The sequence below is a fragment of the Anser brachyrhynchus genome (genome assembly GCF_964034855.1).
Source record: "Anser brachyrhynchus genome assembly, chromosome: Z".
In the NCBI taxonomy this organism is placed as follows: Eukaryota; Metazoa; Chordata; class Aves; order Anseriformes; family Anatidae; genus Anser; species Anser brachyrhynchus.
Window position 1 is genome coordinate 37,124,446 of NC_137697.1, and position 12,484 is coordinate 37,136,929.

Sequence of the window (12,484 nt, forward strand, 5' to 3'; positions counted from 1 at the left end):
TCTGGTTAGAGCTGTTGACTTTCTCTAAATACAAATGACTTCCCTGGGAGTCTGTCTTTGTGCTTGGTTCTTTCAGAAGCATTCCCATCAGGTTTTAATAGGGCTGCATGTAAAGTAAAAGTTACCAAATGACAGGGTCTCAGGGGAATTCCTATAAAAATTCCATGTGGAAATACAGGGGAAATCAATTTTTCTACAGCATCATGGAGAAGATGGTGGTCTACTACACATACACTTTGTATACCAGCTAAATTTACTCTAAAGTAGTGACCACCAATCCATTGTTTAATCTACTCTTTCTCTCTCTCTCTTCTTTCTTTCTCTCTCTCTCTTCTTTCTTTCTCTCTCTCTCTTCTTTCTTTCTCTCTCTCTCTTCTTTCTTTCTCTCCTCTTCTTTCCTTCTTTCAAAAAGACTGTTGAAAACAAACTCATTAGTCTAGCAGTGTAGAAAACACAGGAAGGGCACTTCCTATTAATTTGATTCTCATATCAGGAAATCCTATCTCTGGAGAGAATATCTCCAAGTTTGAGTAACAACATATTTTTAGCACAGTACTTGTTTTGCACAATAGTTTAGAAAACTAGAGCTTGTTGATACTGATGTGGTTGTTCCTAAAGAAATGAGGGTTAAGTGACCATTCACCCCCCCCCCCCCCCCCCCCAATTCTTCATGTTTTGAGATAGACTTTGGGGCTACAGTAGAAATGCTTCCCTCTTACTGTACCAATTTTATTTCCTTTAATTGATAATTGCTAAAGTTGGGGTGTTTTGAATCTCTACTCCTGGAATTTGAACTGTTTTAATATCAAAAAGTTCAGTTATTTAGACAGTTGGGGTCTTCGTCTGGTGTTTAACATCTAGTCTGAATTATTTTATATAGTAATCGTAGGAGGAGGCAAGTTTTAAGTTTAGCAAGTTAGTTCTTACAGAGTGCTATTGGTTTCATAGTCTTTAATATAACAATAAGGGCAGAGACTGAAATGAACTGTCCTGTCATATAGTAATCCAGGCTTTTTGAAAGATTTGTTATGAGAAATTTAACTGATAGTGTTCAGAGTGTGATGCCTCAGAACTACTGGTAGGGCACTGTAACATGTAATGCATTTATTTTTCATGTTAAACTGCAGAATATGAACTCTACTGAGGTTTAAGATAATGTGTCAGGGTGATCTCTCCTCTTAGGAATTTGTCTGTCATAGGAAATGGTGGCTTATGGATGGGTTTTTAGTTTCCTTTTGGGTAAATGTTGCTGTGTTTCTGTTAAAAATAACTAGAAGTCGATAAGTTTTCATATGCTTCTTGAATTTCAAAGTAAGAAGTAGTTTATGAAAAATGGAAAAGCATTTTTTTTCTGGAAATCTTCAGAAGCAATTCTCAAAAGTGCCTGTCTGCAAAATTTTTGTGAGTGTACAGTAGTAAATCATGTGCAACCACAGACATCCAAATGCACATTTTTAACACTAAAATCTGTTAATTTTTTATGAGCTATCTTTTCAGAAAACCAAACTGTGTATCTATGCTTCTGTCATCCCTTTCAAATACTGAAATAAGAAAATGATCAATTTTAATCTTTTCCGTTCTCAGTTGTCTTCATAGCTGATTGGAAGCCCTTGTTTGAGATAACCTAGTCTCCATTTTTCCCTTTCTAGCATTTTTTAGCATGCCTAATGTTGCTGAAGGTGTGGAATATACATGGGTGGCTTTTTACTTTTTTTCTGCTGTTGTTTCAGAAGTTCCACCAGATATATTTATTACTATAGTAAAAAACAAGAACAACAATAAAATGTTACTATACCGGACACCTTCTACCACTGTTACCCCTTACTATTCCACTTGTAACTACCAAAATATAAGTTGCTTTTTTGTTCAGTAGACTGTGTCAGCAAAGTGTCACTCAGTAGTGATTAACAGGCAGGAAATCTTGCTTGAGTCCCATGCCCATAGTTTCCTGCAAGACTTCTTAAATATTCATAACAAGATAACTAGTGTGAGGAAAAAGAACAGGCTTCAAGAAAGTTGTTAAAGAGGCTGAAAACATAAATGCAAATTTTATTGTAGGCCTGGACATTCACTGTTAAGTTTCTATGAGTGGTTCTGCTGCTGAAGTTGTCTCAGTATTTATGCCTATTGGGAAATTCCTTTGGGGAATGCTGTACAGTGAAAATACACAGGTGTCGGAGATGCTTTTAAAGTCCAGATTCATACCGACACTGTCTTCAAAGCCTTGTTTACCTTGCTACCTTGTTTCTTCCAAGTCAGACAGATCCACTGGAGAAAAAAATAAAAGTACAGACAGAAGTATGACAACAGGACCAGGTTTGGAGCCAGAGTATGTAAATTCTTATCTCGGGTAAACAGTTGGGGTGTTAAATGTGCTAGACCTCTTCAGTGAAATTTAATGTTTTAGGAAAAAAAAAAAAAGGGTTGGAGGAAAGGACCTCCTTCATATACTTTACCTGATATGCAAAGAATATGAAGTATTCAATCCTGAGCAGGAATGTGCAGGGCGTGAGGTTTATTGACCCTCAGATGAAGCAGAACGTGTGGAATTTCTGGCCTTTTGTGGTTTGTTGCTGTTACTTAAAAAAACAAAACAAACAAAACCAGAAATGATGTTCTTGGGATGTTGAAATGAAATGCTTATTGGTTTGGAACACAGATAATAAAGTGGTTTTTCAGGCAGATGGAGAAACCCAAACCATGCCATCTGCGCAAACCATTCTTCAGCATCTCAAACCTGAAGCAGAGGCCTTAAAGGAGGTTACGGGATAAAGGGTTTTATACTAATAGTGTTAGTTAAGAATTAATGTGTCTTAGCACTATCAGTAGAACTTAATGGAGCAGTACCCTGAGATGTTCTTCTCCAGGTACTCAACAGTATACAAAACAAGTAAACAGAAGCCTTGTGGGATAATTGAATACTGCTAGTACGAGGGAGCTCCAGTGGATTTCTAAGTTGTTTCCTCATTATATTCAGCTTAAATATTTCATACTTTATCCCCGGCAGAACTGTCAGTTTTAGATACTTTTCCAAGTATAGGGAAAATGATTGTGTATCAGGAGTAAGATAGGTGAGCAGGGTTGCATGCTTCCATGGAGAACTGAGAATATCTTTCTTAAAAGTAAGCTTACAGATGTATGAACAGTCTTCCTTTCCCCAGTAAAATTATAGGTAATTTCACCCATATGAAATAGGAAACTGTCTTAGCCTTCATTTCAATGTAAATTTGAAAATTCAATTTTAGCTACTCTCTTTACAGTGCAGTGAGATTTCTTCCTCCTTTTATATTTTGTTCTAAGAGAAGGTATTTTCTAAATATGATGTTTTAAGTGATTAACTGCCCTTTGCTAACAGGAAGTGATGTTGTATACAAAAGCACTTGTGTGGGGTGTGATGTCCATGTTTCATCCTTCCAGTTCCACCATTTTACTATTTCTTTTACTGTGGAGAATGGGTGTTAATAATACTTACGGATTCTTGTAGATTTTGTGATTGCTCATACATCCTGTAGCTTTTTTGTTTCTTTTCTTTCTGACTTCTACTTCAGATAACGGTTTTCACTTAGTTGTTTTGCTTACAGAGCATATTTTATGTCTGAAATGAAATATTCATGTGAGTGCTCTCTGACAAGGAAAGAGTGAAATAAGCTCAGGGCAACTTTTGTATGTAATAGGGCTTTGGAGTTTATTTTAAGGTAAAAAGTGAGATTTTATATTCTTGGAATGGTTCTGACTTTTTTCTTGATTAACAACAGCTATATATACAATTTCTAATATTAACATAATATATTTTAATATATAGAACGTAAAACTGTAACCATATGTTAATATTGTTATAGAGGGAAATATTTAATAATAATAGCTTCCTAATAATTTAATTTATAAAAGACATGCTCAGGTTATCTAGTATTTATTTTTGAAGTAATGTCAGATTGTAGTATTTTCTTAATATTTTCCTCTGAAACGTTATGAAAACGTATCTTTCCCCCAGCAGACTTTTCTGGGGAACTCTGACTCATCCAGTTGTTTTCCATATATATTACATAGAACTACTTAAACATTGTGAAATCTCATACATTCATGGTTAATTTCTATTAACACAAGGCTTGCATGAAATAAGGTTTACAGCAGTGAATTAAAGAATCTTTAGAAAAATGGACCCTTTTGCAGGTTTTGTCTCTTTCAGTTTGTGCTTTATATTTGATACAAGTGAGATGCAAGAAAGCTTTGTCTTACAATAAAATTCAGCTTTGGCTGAGAAAGTAGGCTAATGTTAAGCAAGAATTTTGAGAAAACACCTTACTTGTTTGGCCCCCTCAATTACGATTTATTTTGTATCGTGGTGTGTATTGTTTGATAGTTACTCATCTCATTCCTTTTTTTGAAAGGTCTTTTGCCCATTTTTTCTTCCTGGTTGAAGTAGGTATGAAGTCTACACTTTGAGCAGATTACATGTTCACACTTCGTTAGCCCAGTCACACCTGCCTGTACTCAGGGTATGGACCCACGTAGCTCTGCTCTTAGACATTGTGTTCGCTATAGGTGATTTCATTAAGGTGAGGCAGGAGGCAAGAATCCAGTGTTTTGTTTCTGGAAAAGAAGGTTAGCAAAACAAAACCTAAGCATGACATTATTTGTGTTACATTTTAATTTATTTTTACAGGTTTATTTCTTTCCTAGAATCAAAACACCAGGATACTGTAGTATGTATCAGCTTTGGTGTTAAAAAGTATATGGGTCTTGACTGTAGATTACTTAATATTATGGTGGTTTTAGGATATTGGATAAACAGGAAAATAATTTACTGTGATCAGGTCACTTTTGTGAACAGTCTTTGAGTGTGACAAAACAGAGCTTAGTCTTGAGTTGGAAGGGTAGCTGGTACAAAGAGTTGCTTTTAATCCCTCCTAATACTACTCTAACTGTGATGTGTCTCTCAATTTCCTTAGTCCCTATCACGCAGGAGGGTTTATGGGGTGTGTGCCCTAGCTGGGAGGGGTGATACCATGGAAAAGCTGTTGCAATGAAGGTTTTTTTCACGCCAGTTAGGGTTTTTTCAGGACGTTTCATTTTTTTCTCATGTGACCTATTGGCAAGAGTTAAAATTTGCCTTCATTGTTTAGACTTCTAAGCTAATTTCTAGATGAAGTGTCATAATGGATTGCACTTACATGTTTTGCTAGTTTGGAGTGTTGGTTGAAAGTTTTCAAAATGTGGATGCATCCTGAATAGTTTGTGTTTGAAGGTGTTCTCTACTTCAGATTTTTTTTTTTTTTTTTTTAATCCAGCAACAGCCACTGGTTTGAGAGCTTACACTCTGTTGTTGGTTCTACAAGCAGATAAATGGGTGTGCTGGATGGGTGACGATACTTTTTGCAACTGGTCTCCAGCCTTTATCCAGCTATGCGTTTTTCTACCCCCAACCAAATGCTGGCAGTTGTACAGATTGGGTGAAAAGGTAACTGGAGCATGAAAAAGCTGTGGGAACACCTGCTTCCCTTCTGGACTCCAGTCCAGCCAAACGCTGGGTGGGGGAGTGGTGGGGGATGTGCCACGGAGTAAAAGCTATTGACATAATCCTTATGTAAGCCTCATAAATCCTATTGTGGCATTTGGGGTTAATTGTGCCACTTCATGGCTATTTTTTTTTTTAATTTTATTTCTGTTTATCCAAAAAAGATAAAAGCACAGGGATGGGATTTAATGTTTAGTCAAACTTTTCTTATCTAGTCTGTATCTATTTGTAATCTACAGTGGTTTTACTATGTATGTTGTAGAAGAAAAGCATCAGCTTGACCTTGGAAGTATGACTGCAGACTTGTTTTCCTAACCGTATCATTTGTAGGGCCACACTGTGTCATAACGTATTTGTAAAGAGCTTCAGAACAAAGTAGAAATCAGATTTTTATGTGCATGCTTGTATTAGTGCCTTTTTATTCAATTATGATTATTTTTGAGGTAGCCCGCTAGTTTATTCTTTACTCCTGGCTCCAGGTGCTTGAAACTGGAGAAACACAGTAGCACCAATTATTCAAGGCTCCTTCAAGGATCATTTAAAGTGGAAATCTGCTGTGTACTAAAGAGATAATCAATAGCATTTGTACCTGCAGGATTCAATAAGTAACCTCTCAGCCTACAGTACCAATTTGTAGTTGTGCAGAAACAGGATTTGTACCCAATGTAAGAATTTTAAGAGGTGGTCTGACATAACTGCACGAGAATTCAGTTTAGTGCAATATTTCTTCCGAATGGAGTGTAGATGAAAAGGTAGTAACAGTTATCAGTCCACTTTTTCAGGAACAGAAAAGAATACATAATTTTTATTGGAAGCTTTGTTGTTGTTGTTTATTCAACTTCTGGTTTTTTTGTTCATTAATTGTATGAATCAAGATGCTATTCCATGAAAAAATCCATTCCTGTGTCTTAAACTGTAACAGCATATGTTGAAACGCCATTTGAGAATAAAACTCATGCCAGAATAATTCATTATACAAGCCTCTGAAAACTAAACTTACTTCTTAAAGGCACGTGTCCCAATCAAATGGGAAGTATGTTGTGCAATTTTAAGTTCTTGGAAGGTAGCCTTTTTCTCTTTCTTTTTTTTTTTTCATTTTAAACCTCATTCACAAAACAAAACCATGTAATCAGATAAAATTGTGTTTTCTGGGGTGGAATATTTGTGTTTGAGAAACTACATACATTTTTGTACTTTGTCCTTTGACCTTATGCATATGTTAAAGCCGCTTTCATTCAAACTTCACTTCAGCTTCTTTAAAGCTGAAATCTTTTGCTGTAGAGCTTTAATTTTTTATTCCCATAAACCCAAAAGTTTATGGGTTTGTTTTGTTTTGTTTTGTTTTCCTTCTTTCCTTTCTTTTACTTTCTCTGTCATGCTGGAGCTTTTCAATATTGCCTTGACCTTTGAAAGTTAAGAGTAAAAATAAAGGATTGAAAATAAAGCCACTCATAACAGTGCAGAAACATTCTGGATATTACAAATTTTCTTGTGGTCTGTAGTCTGCAAATAAGAAGGGTACAGAACAGAAGGAGATATGACATTAAAAAATATTTTAAGGAATTTTTGATTTAGATGTGCAGTAACAATTTTGGGAAGAAAGTAACTTCGATATTCTCTTGTGTGAAAAAGATGGAGTTTTTTCAACCACTTGTTGATTCATAAACAACTTGTGAAAAGAACTCTTCTGCATCAAAAAAAGTTAAGTGGTTCTTCGGTGGTAATGCAGATGCCACCAGTATTGGACTGAGACATCACTAAAAGACATGAAGAGTGTTTGACCATGTATGTTTGACATTTATGTACTGTCGTGTGCAGAGTATAAAATGTATTTTATAAAAGAAGATTGGAGTTATATCATAATTGGAGTTAGGATTCAAACCTCATTGTAAGGGAAGTTGTTTAAGGATATTTATGAGGAAATTGAGGAATTTGTGATTGTACGTATCTTGTCAGAGGTTGCAAAGGAGCCTGCACAGTGACAATAAAGGAGGGATTTCTGCGAGGGAGGACACTGATGGTGCAGGTAGTTCCTAAACCACCGGCAGGAAGTTTCTAAGGGCCGTTTGTGATTTAGAGGGAGCGTGTCTGTTCGTGTGGGCTGGTTAGTTCACAGAATGCCGTTCTTTCAGTGTTTGTGTAATGATACCATGTTTGTGTACAGTTCATTTACTGCTTGTGACCCAAGTCTTCCAGCTCTTGCAGAGGAATCTAAACTTCTGTTGGCATGTTTCCAAACTGAGCCTTGGAATTTTTTGAATTTCTTCAGTAGTTCTAGTGCCACTGACCAGGAAAACAAATGGTGCGATCTCATTATTAGACTCATTGTGAAAGGCTTGATTTCAAACACAAAGTTCTTCAGCAGGGCAATATTTATAAATAAAACTGTCCTAATCAGAACAGGGCACGGCAGCACAGCCTTGTAGCTCACGTCCTTCTTGTGTGATAAACAATGACTTGCACTGGCTGCCCTTGCTATAGCAGTGTAGTCATCCACTGCATTGCAAAATATTTTAAACTACAGCTCCCTCCTGTGAAAAACTATTTTTTTTCTCATCTCTATTTCAGGAAAGAAATTTACATTCTACAGTAAATTTTCCAGCAGATAATTCTAATAGTAGAAGCTGTAGCTCAATAGCTAGCTCGCTCCCTCGTTTCCTGATTCCAGTGGTGTGTGTGTTCTTACTGCTATGTTTCTGAGTATCTGTCCCTTTTCGACGCCTGTCATCTTTTGTGGTCTTCCTGTAGAGCTTCCTGTGTACTTCTGTCTGATGATACCATATGAATCAGCATTGTGGGTGGTGTTTTATACATCTGACAAATGAGAAAAATGCAACAATTATTTTATTTTTTCTTTATTCAAGTCAGTCTTATTCAGAGAATTTCTTTCTTAATTCAGATTGGGTTGCATTTGTGTGATCCAGTAGGTGGTTTTTTTGTTTGTTTGTTTTTTAATTTATCATCTGCTAACTAGGATATGCAATACAAAAGAACCTTTTATGAATGCATCCCATGCAGGTGTTATAACTGTCTTGGTGCACTGAAACAGACACCATCTACAGAATCCTTGTCAACATAAAATGCAATCAAATTGTGACTGCTCAACATTTTAATGCAATTTTTCATTGTGTCTTGCATTACTGGTTGAAACTACATGAGAATTAGATTGTATAATTTCTTTCCTCTTCGGAAAGGAATGAAAATTAGATTTCTCATATGAAACTAGCGGGATGAGAGGAAATTTAAACAAATATGCTTTGGAGGGGGTTTGCTAGGACTGTATATAGTGGTATGAAGGGAACAACGCAGTTGAGATGCAGTCTGAATCGTCAAAAACTAGTTTCTAAGGTAAGGGTTAATCCCTGAAGATAGATCCGTTCAGTGATGCTTCTCCAGTGTTCTATTGGCCTTATCAAGTCATTATTCTTCAAACAAAACAGTCAAGTTCTCAGCGGGTACCAAATATATATTTTTTTTTCTTTCCTTTTTTCCCCCCCTAAACATGTTATTTTGGCCATTCTAGATTTGGTGATTAGCTTTTCATCATGTCAAGGCCCTTTTTTTCCCTTTTTTTTTTCACCTTGGATATTCTCTGCATCAGATCTTGTCCAGTTGTATTTTGCTGAAGAGGAGGATAATACACAGGAACTGTTAAGACTTCTTCTACCTGATCCCATATGTGTTTTGAACTTAAGTTTTTCTGAAACTTGCTGAATTTCTCAGGGTAGTCTTAATTTTCTCCGTCAGTGTGGATTGTGTAATTAATCAAATGGGATCATTATTTGACATAACCTCGTGTCGTCCAGCTGCATGAAGCTGAGATGGCCGTGGAATACAGACTTCCTGATTCAGTAGCATTTTCGAACACCCCCTTTGCAGAGACAGGGTTATACCAGCTGCAGAGTTCTGGAGATGTTAATACAGCGCTTGTTGAAAATAAGCGTTCCAAGGGACTGTGGAACCAAACAGAAAACAATGCCATAATTCTAGGTCTGCAGTTGGTGGTACTGCACAAAATGCAAAATATCCCTTCTGTAAGATACATGTAAAGAAGGGACAGTAACTATCTCATCCTTACGATGAGCAAAAATGTTATGCATGCTTTTACTGTGAAGTAATTTTGCTTTAGAGACTGGAGTTCATAGATACTTTGAAAGGCTGAATAAAAATGTGCTTAACCAGAACCCTACCGCACCCAAAATTCAGACATCTGTATTCATCTCCCGTCTCCTAATTATGCCTCACTGCATCAGCAGATGAATGTAATGAAAGAAACAAGGATAAATCTTCACTGTTATGATATGTTATGGGTGCCAGCACTGTTACAGTTTATAAATAAAATCAGTAACTGAGCAAAGCATTTTCTTCTGCACTTCATAGAGTTTTTTTTTCCTCAGCACAGCCAGTAACAGAATAGAGGAAAGGCTCACACCCTTTAAAATATTTCTTCTGTTCTGATGCAAGCTTGCCATTTTGAGTGTTAGTGTGTGCTGTATTTCATGTTCTTTTTTACAGCATCTTGATAAGCAGAGGCCTGTACTGTTAAAGACCAATAGGTCGGCCTGAAATAGTAATAAATAGACTTCAAAATGAAGCATAGCACTGGAGAGGTGTTCAGAGCTGTTATGCAGAAAGGGTAGAGCTATTCCTCCCTCCTTTCCAGTGTGCTGGGCTGTGGCTCCATCCGGTGCCCCTGCCTCTGCATCCCTTGCCCCACTTGCAGTAGCACTCTCGTAATGAGCAGTCCCAGAATAACCCCATATCTGATTTACGGTGCAGAGTCATGAGTGGAAAGCAACCGTGGCATGCCCAGATGCTGAACCATCATGAACTACAGAATTTCCCATCTGTAAGTGAGCTGTGGTAGGCTGTAAGGATCCTGCTGTCGATCCCTGTCTCTTTCACTGACTCGTGTGGCCACAAGAACGTCAGTTTTACCAGAAACGTTGAAGATGCTTGTTAAAGCTGGGTAATTCAATCTAAATATTCTATAGTAATGCATTAATTTATTTTGATTGCTTAAAGTACTTAACGTAGCTGCCAATAAGTAAATTGGTTTAGCATATCTAGGAAACTAAATATGGGTCTTGGACTAGATCCCACAGCATTTAGATTAATATTAATGCTATTTACTGTAAAGATATAAAACTTTAAGTGAATGAATTTGAATAAGTCTCTTTCCTCTTTTTGACCTCTGTATAAAATAAAACTGTTTCCTCCTTTAAAAAATCATTGTACCAAAGTGTTAATCATACTAGTATGGGGTTCCCTCAAGACTTGTGTGATTGCAGAAGTGAATACCAGAATCACATATTTGTATCTCAGTGACTTGTGCCCCCACGCAGGCAAGCAGAGCTACAGGATCTCCAAATACAGGAGCCAGTCCAGATAATTGTCTGTGGAGTTTTTGGCTATTTGTGACCCACTAGCAACCTCTGTGTCTCCACACTTGCTTCCATTCTCATGCAGTATTCACTTTGTACATGTTTAGAGATGTGGACCACCATGAGCTCTGACAAAGCAGGAAAAGCAGAGTAGTATCTGCCAGACCCATTGAAAGCTGATGGAAGTTAGGTCAGCCCTGAGGAAGTTGTAGCTTAACTTGGAGTAGTGCCTGAAGGTAAAAGCTTTGACAGTCAAGAGGGTATAAAGGTATAAAGGTGATACATTGTTACTGTATGCCTTCTATTTTTTTTCCTACCTCTTCTCACTGGTTTTAAGTGTGTTGAGCATAGATTGCCTGGCTGGCTTTCTAGATTTGACCTCACACCTCACATGCAACAAGAAAACATTCTAGAAAATGTCAGTCAATACCAGCCCCTTTTTGGGGGGTTATTTTAAATGTGCATTTTTCACTGGCTTGTGAGGTAATGCAGGTAGTTAGATATGCTTTCCACTTGTGAAAGCGAGGAACCAGCTGTTGCCCTGAGCTAAATCAGAAAGTCTGCCTGCTGCTTCAGCAACATGAGTTTTGCTACTAGGTCTTATTTCTTTCAGACCTGATCTGCTTAAGACTTCTTTTTTCTTTTTGATTTATAGAGGTCAATACTATTCATTCATCTCCAAAACCAGGATGGAAAAATACCTTTTTTTCTTCCTAGTAAACAATGACATAACACTTTGAGATTTAAGGTATAAACTGTTGCCTGATGAGTAATTCTCTGTGTTCACTAGTTTCTGAATTAGAATTTCACACACAGAGGATTTTATTTTATTTTTTATTGTGGCAAAGCGAAATTCTGCTTTATTCACTTTAATGAAATTCTGTATTTTGGATATGAAACAACAGTGATTTAACTACAATTCAACTTGTAAGGAAGGCAATTTGTAAAGAACTTTGCTTATAAAATACTTTTAATATTGGCTATATAAAATCCAAGATGAAAGATGCTAGCTTTGACAAATGCAGTTTTCCTCTGAAGAATCATAAGACAAACTGCAGACTTAATCTGATGAAGTTAATGTTGCCTCTTCTGGCATCAGTTCTTTTAAATATTTAAAAAGAAAATCTCCATTCTCTGCTAAAATATGTCTGATGGCATTTTAAAGCTTTTTTTTAATAGGTTGCTAATTGTACTAGCAGTTTCTAGACACAGGGAAAGACTTTTGATGTCTTTGTTTTTAATTCCTAAATCTGGATTCAACAAGAGACACAACGGAGCTGCTAATTCCACTTTCAGTTACTTCAGTTACTTTTTTTTTTTTTGGAGGGGGGGGTGAAACGAGGATAGTAAATCTGTCTTCTGTGATAAGTTGTTACAAGTGAGTCTTAATTTTGGAAATTGCAGGATTGTGAATAGTCAATTTGTAATAAATGCTAATGGTTTCCCTCATCATCTTCCTATTTTCTTCTGCATTACTTTCTCTTCTCATTTTAATGCACTTGCTTTTTAACCTTCTACTGTCGCTGTTTCAATTTTATGAAGATGGAAGAATGCATTTTTGCAACTGAACAGAAGTCAGTCTTAC

At 36.7% G+C, this 12,484-nt stretch overlaps 1 protein-coding gene and 1 long non-coding RNA gene across 2 annotated transcripts in view; one reads left to right on the plus strand and one right to left on the minus strand.

The window, feature by feature from the left end:
- LOC308185958 (guanine nucleotide-binding protein G(q) subunit alpha) overlaps window positions 1-12,484 on the plus strand; it is a 131,999-nt gene that overhangs the window by 45,516 nt on the left and 73,999 nt on the right. The window lies entirely within an intron of this gene.
- Window positions 36-12,484, minus strand: part of LOC308185959 — a 48,033-nt gene continuing 35,584 nt past the window's right edge. The window contains exon 2 of the long non-coding RNA XR_013943850.1: window positions 36-9,468. This is a non-coding gene — a long non-coding RNA (uncharacterized lncRNA). The remainder of the gene's footprint in view (window positions 9,469-12,484) is intronic.